Raw genomic sequence first — 6893 nt, 5'->3', positions numbered from 1 at the left:
GCATGGGTTTGCGCAGGAGCATGATAAGATGCCAAGGAGAATGGTGCAGCGCCCAGTTTACTTTGCCAGTTCCCTTCTGCAGGGGGCTAGATCAAGGTACTCTGGTGTGCAGAAGTTGCTTTTCGGCCTCCTCATGGCCTCGAGAAAGCTGCGCCATTACTTCCAAGCACATGAGATCACAGTCGTCACTCGCTTTCCGCTGAAGAGGACTGCAAAATCCAGAAGCAACGGGCAGGATTGTCGAGTGGGCGCTAGAACTGTCAAGCTTTGGCCTCAAGTTTGAGAGCACCTCAACTATCCAAAGTAGAGCATTGGCAGAGTTCATAGCAGAATGGACGCCAACCCCAGATGAAGAAATTCCAGAAACGAGCATCCCCGTCAAAGAGGCAAACAAAGAGTGGCTGATGTACTTTGATGGTGCCTTCTCGCTGCAAGGCGCCGGTGCAGGCGTGCTGCTTGTCGCACCCACCGGAGAGCACCTCAAGTACATAGTCCAGATGCACTTTCCCAAAGAGCAAGCAACCAACAATACTGCAGAGTATGAAGGATTGCTTGCCGGTCTTAGAATCGCAGCAGACCTTGGGATTAAGAAGCTCATTGTCAGGGGTGACTCACAGCTTGTCATCTGACAAGTGAACAAGAACTACCAGAGTCCGTTGATGGAAGCATATGTTGATGAAGTGAGGAAGCTAGAAGAGCACTTTGACGGCCTACAAATGGAGCATATCCCAAGAGCTCAGAATGATATTGCTGATGGCCTGTCAAAGTGCGCCGCACTAAAGTTACCTGTGGAACAAGGGATCTTTGTGCTTAAGTTGACTCAACCATCCATAACACCATCAACTGGACAAAGCAAAAAGAGGAAGTTGGTTTCTGGTGACTACTTTTCGGCAGAGCTCCCCGAAGCCGCCGCCAAGAAAGTCCCCAAGATCAACACTAAGGATGCTGAGGGGCAGTCTGCTCCGGCAAGCCTAATGGTTTATTCCGTCGAAGCAGACGCTCCCGACAAGTTTTGCTCCGGCAAGCTTGTCGGGGAACATCAAGCTCCGGCAGGGCCGCAAGTCCCTGCCGTAGAAGCAGATGTTCCAGCAGCAGAAGATGTGCCTTTAGTCCTTGTTGTCGAGCCACAAGCTCCAGCATGGGCACATCAGATTGTTCACTTCCTTCAGACAGGAGAACTTCCCGAAGAACAAGAAGAAGCGGAGAGAGTAGCCCGGCAGTCAAGTATGTACCAGTTTGTCGATAGCATACTGTACAGAAAAAGACTCAACGGTGTGAAATTGAAGTGTATTCGCCGGGAAGATGGACAAAAGCTGTTGGCGGAGATACATGGAGGCATATGTGGCCACCACATCGGCGCAAGAGCACTTGCCGGCAAAGCTTTCCGGCAAGGTTTCTTTTGGCCGACAGCCCTCCAGGATGCAACTGCACAAGTAACCAAGTGTGAAGCGTCCCAGTTCCACTCCAAACAGATACACCAGCCAGCTCAAGCTCTCCAGACGATCCCTTTATCCTGGCCATTTTCGGTCTGGGGGCTCGATATCCTCGGCCCCTTCCCCCGAGCCGTCGGGGGCTTTGAGTACTTGTACGTCGCAATCGACAAGTTCACAAAATGGCCGGAAGTGCAGCCAATGAGGAAGGTGACAGCACAGTCAGCAGTCAAGTTCTTCAGGTCGATTGTTTGCCGTTTCGGGATTCCCAACAGGATCATCACCGACAACGGCACGCAATTCACGAGCCGCACCTTCATGCAGTATGTCCAAGACCTTGGCGCCAAGGTCTGCTTCGCTTCTATTGCTCATCCGAGAAGCAATGGTCAAGCAGAGAGGGCAAATGCTGAAGTGCTACGCGGGCTCAAGACCAGAACTTTCGACAGGCTGCACAGGTGCGGAAGGAACTGGATCGAGGAGCTGCCGGTGGTTCTTTGGTCGATCAGAACGACGCCAAATCGAGCCACTGGCCAGACACCTTTCGCTCTAGTCTATGGAGCAGAGGCAGTTCTCCCCACGGAACTCGTATACGTATCACCTCGAGTGCTCGCTTATGATGAGCTTGAGCAAGAACAGCTGCGGCAAGACGACGCGCTGCTCCTTGAGGAAGATCGTCTTCAGGCTGCTGTACGAGCTGCTCGATATTAGCAAGCTTTGCACCGCTATCATAGCCGCAAAGTTAAAGCCAGAAGCTTCGAGGAAGGCGACCTTGTTCTTCGGCGCGTTCAATCCGCCAAGAATTCCAACAAGTTGACGCCGAAGTGGGAAGGCCCTTATCGGGTGAGACAAGTCACAAGGCCTGGCGCTGTCCGCCTTGAGACCGAAGATGGCATTCCAGTGAGCAACTCCTGGAACATAGAACATCTTCGTAAGTTTTTCCCATAAGGCGCGGTTGCCGGAACCCGTTCCGGCAACCACCTTTTGTACAAGTCTTGCCGCTGTTGCATGTAATCCTTTGTACAAAGCCGGGCGCAGATCCCGTGCATAAGTAAAAACCCATGTGCTCCGCACAGCTTGTCCATTTCATGCGTTAGTTCCTTTCTTGCATGTGATTATCTGACACTTTGTGCAGCACTTACATCCGGTAAGCAGTAACGAGCCGAAGTGCTCCATATTATTATTTTCTCTTCTCTCTTTTTCTTTTAAAGGAAAAGAAGGTTCTCTCGCACACAAGTTTGCCGGGGGGAAGGAGAAGATTGTGGTGTGGGCCAGGCGACGTTCAAGCAAAGACTCGCCTTACCGGGAAGCAAATGACAGAAAAGCTAAGTTGCCAAAGTTTGAGCAATCACTTTTTTAATTTTTTGAGTTATCGTCCTCGAACGACCCTGCTTTGTATGGAAAACCTGTGCGCGGAGGAACCAACTCGTGGCTAGTTGCGTCCTTACTTTGTTTCGAGTCCGCTCAACAACTTAAGCGTGCTGCATCTAGTCGCGACAGACTGCTGAAGTTCCGCACTCAGCGCTCGCGGCTCGGGCGCCTGCGCCGACAAGTTCCCTAGAAGCGTAGGGTGAAAACATACAAAGGAAGGAATCCAGTAGAGGAAATAACATTGCAATTGATAGACAGAAATAAAGTTATATTACAAAGATAACTTGTCGCAGCTCTAATAGACTGTTTTCATGACATGACTAGCAGTGACAAGGGAAAAGAAGAAATGGGCGGCCTAATCTACGCGTCCGCCCTCGACTCGCTTGATCTCGCTCACCTTGTCCATAATAGGTGCGACAAGGGCCTTGAGTGCATCCAGATCGGTGTCAGGCGGCAAGGATCGGAGGACGTTGGTGAAGCTGAGGCCTGGATTGCGGAAGGCTACCTTCATCAGCACCTTCTGGAGAACCCCGGCGCAGATTTTGCGCGACTCGTCGGACAGCTGCTTCGGGATCCTCTCCCGGAGCCGCTGGAGTGTCGTCGCCGCGCCCTTCAAGAATAGACTAAGCTTGGCGCTGGGTTGAAGGCTCTCATCGGAAGGATACCCAAAGTCCTCCATCCCCAGCTGCGCCAGCTCCTCGTTGATGACAGCGGCAGTGTTCACCAGACCCTCGGTCCAGTGCTCCACTGTGTCTCTGAAGGAGTTCTGACTGACTGCAATGCTCTCCAACAGTGCCGCGTCAGCCTTGACCTTCTCTGCCAAGGTCTTCTCCCGCTCCTTGACGGCCTCTAGCGTCTGCGTCAGCGTGGCCAGCTTCAGCTCCAGGTCTACTTTGGAATCCTTGGCGGCGCTGAGCTCCTTGCCCCTCTCAGCGAGAAGGCCTTGCAGTTCACCATGGGCGGCAGCATCCTTCTCGCGCTCACGCTTGAGAGCGGCAATCTCCTCGCCGCTCTTCCCAATATCGGCCTCCAGCCGCGCCACCTTCTCCTCTAGCTCCTTATTGGCGGCCTCTGCAGTTGCCGCGGCATCCTTTGCCTCCTTGAGCGCCCCGCCAAGTGCTCGCTCGCGCTCGGTGAGCTCTTCCTCGTAGCTGTCGAGGTGGGCCTTCCGCTGCACTAGCTCGCCTTCCCGCGCGGACTGCTTCTCGGCAGCAAGTCTTTGTTCCTCCTCAGCCTCGGCCTTCTCGAGAAGAAAGGCCGTGCGCTCCTCGTCTACTCGCTCCCGCTCCTGCGCCAGGGATAGAAGAGCTTCTTGATTTTGGCTCCAGAGCTCCTTCGCGCGCTTCTCCATGTCAACTCCCGCCTTCGCGACAAGCGCTTCCCGGGAAGCCAGCTTGGCTTGCCGGGTGCGGTAGAGTGACAGCAGCTTCCGTAGCAGCTGCTCCTCCTCAGGCTCGCCACTGCTGCTGCCGGGTGCGTAAACCAATGACAGCCCAGCAGAGGCGAGCACCTCCCCGTCGAAAGTCTCCCCCTCGACTGGCGCCCTGGAGCTCGATGCCCAGGGTAGCTTGGTGAAGATGTTGTCACCGGCCTGCAAGTAGGCGCCGGGCTGGGGCTCCTCGGAGTCCGGCTCCGCGGAAGCGGCAGAGGGTTCGGCGGTCGGTGCAGCGCCCGGCGCTCCTGCGGCCTCAGGGTCGTCAGTGCGATCGCCCGATCCCTCGCCGGCTTCCGCAGCAGCAGCCCCGGCGGCCTCCTCGCCGGCGGTCTCATCAGCACCGGCACCTTCCTCGCCGGTGCCCTCTGTCTCCATTGGCTCAGCCGAAGATGGGTCTAAAGAACGAAGAAGGGAAGAAAATCAATCAAAAATTCAAGGAAAGAAAAACAGAAAAAGCAGAACCCAAGGGAAAGTTTTTGAGCAAGTGGATTACCTGCGCCAAGATCTTCAGTTGTGGCCTCGGTCGCCGCAGGATCAGCAGTGCTGTCCCTTGCCGGGGAGTCCCCCCTTGCCGGAGAGCGCTCCCTTGCCGGGGACTCCTCCCTTGGCGGCGCAGTCGAAGCATGTGTCACTTCGGGATCGGCCTCCGGGCGCTCCTAATGAGGCTGCTCTGCTCCTGCACAAGTCAACAAGCAAAATATCAACAAAGGAAAAAGCACACAAGCGCGCCCGACAGCAGAAGGTTAAACTATGAACTTACGCTGGGGGCTGCGCTGGGGGCTGCTTTGAGGAGTGATTGCCGGGTCCGTCAAGGTGATCTCGGACCCACCCCCTATCGACAAGGTAGGGTCATCTTCGATGATGATCACCGCGGCCTTGGCCCTCTTCGCCGCTCTCTGGGCCAGTGTTCTGAAAAAAAGGAGTCCAGATTGGAGCAAGTCAGATACAAGATATAAACAGCAAGATTGAAGGATTATAAGAGTACCAAAGAAACTCACTCTTCTTCCTCCTCGTCGGAGCTGAGCGCGGAAAGATCGAAGTCCGGCCCTCCTCCGGTGCGGCGAGGAGGAGGAGTAGGATCCCTTGCCCGCTTGGCGGGGGCAGTGGTGGTGGCCCGGGAAGATCCCGCTCCAGTTGTCGCTGTTGCGTGAGACGCTCCCGCGGCAACATTGCTTGCCGCGGTAGAGCACGTCGCGCGGCTCGGTAGCTGTGGAGCCGGCTGCCGCCCCGCTGCGTCCCCGGACCTGTGAAGGCGCCTCCTTGGCGGGGCCGGGGGCTCCGCCTGCGGCAAGCTCTCTGAAGGCTCAGCCTCCTCCTCGCCGGCTCGCTCGACTCGGCTTTGGAACCGGCAGGCTCCTCTTCACCCATGAACTCCGCGCGTTCGGCAAGGTTTGCCGCGTCTGCAGCCTCCGCCTCCTCCACGATGAACCCGAATGTGCCCGCGGCAGCTGCAGCCGCAGCCTCTTCCGCCCTAGTAGCGATGAGCTGCAGCTCCTCGTCGGTGGTGTCACTGGTGAGGCTCTTCTGCTCGTCAGCGCGGACCGGCAATTCCTCCAAGGTGTCGAAGAACGCTCGCACAACGTCGTCCGCAGACTCTTGCCAAGTGGGGACGATGTCGTGTGAATCGCACAACGGCATCATGGCGCGGATCCGGTCAAGCGAAGAGTTATTGCACAAAGGAACTACGCCCCTCGGCAGTGTGAATGGGTGCTGGGGGTCGCGTTTGAATAATTCCAAGAGCATTGCATCCAACTCCAAGACAGTGAAGTTGTAGTTGAGGCCCGGCCGCAGCCTCATGATGTCCGCCGAATTCTTAAATTCCCAGGCGGGCCTCCTCCTCTCTTGCAGGGGGGCAATGCGGCAGCGGAGGAAATCTGCCCCGACAGCACCTACGGTGAGCCCGGCAAGCCTGAGACGAAGAATCCTAGTGATGGCGATCTTCAGCCTCTCGTCTTCCGGGGCCACCTTGCTCCAGTCATTGCCGCGCACTATTGGAGTTTGGCGCACGGCGGTGAAGGACTGCGGATCTTCCTCGACGATCCAACACCACTCCGCTCTCCACTCCTCCCACTTGCTGCGAAGCTCACCCTCCAAGTACTCCTCTTTCTTGCCGACTCTCGAGACCCAGGCAATCCCTCCGGCAATTGGCTCTCCTCTCTCTACCCGAGGTATGAAGAAGTGGCGGAAAAGGGCTACACTAGGGTGGACTACGACAAAGTTTTCGCACAAGTGTGCGAAAACTGCCATGGTCAAGACAGCATTGGGGGTGAAGTCAAGGAGGCGGAAGCCATACGTGTTCATAATGTCACAAAAGAACTCCGAGAAGGGTGGGCAGAGCCTGCAGTAGAAGAATAGCGGGAAGAACGGGTACCCATTTGGAGCCGGCATCGAAGCGGTAGCCGGGAGTACGCTCGTGCGCGGATGCGCACGCGTCTCCGTCGCCCAAAAGAGGTAGAAGTACTCCCTCAGCTCCTGCACTCCGAGCTAGGGGGTGAAGATCGCCCGCTCCTTCCGCAGCGCCGCGAGTTGCTGCGCCTCGGCCGACTTCACGCCCTTTCCCTTGTCGGCTTTCGGGCCCATGGCGGAGGTGGTGAGGGAGGTCGACGGCGTGGAGATGCTGGTGACAATGGGAGGGGCGGAGCGCTGCTCTCTCGGCTTCG

Source organism: Triticum aestivum, chromosome 1B (assembly GCF_018294505.1).
Source record: "Triticum aestivum cultivar Chinese Spring chromosome 1B, IWGSC CS RefSeq v2.1, whole genome shotgun sequence".
Taxonomy (NCBI): domain Eukaryota; kingdom Viridiplantae; phylum Streptophyta; class Magnoliopsida; order Poales; family Poaceae; genus Triticum; species Triticum aestivum.
This window is presented reverse-complemented; position numbering follows the sequence as displayed.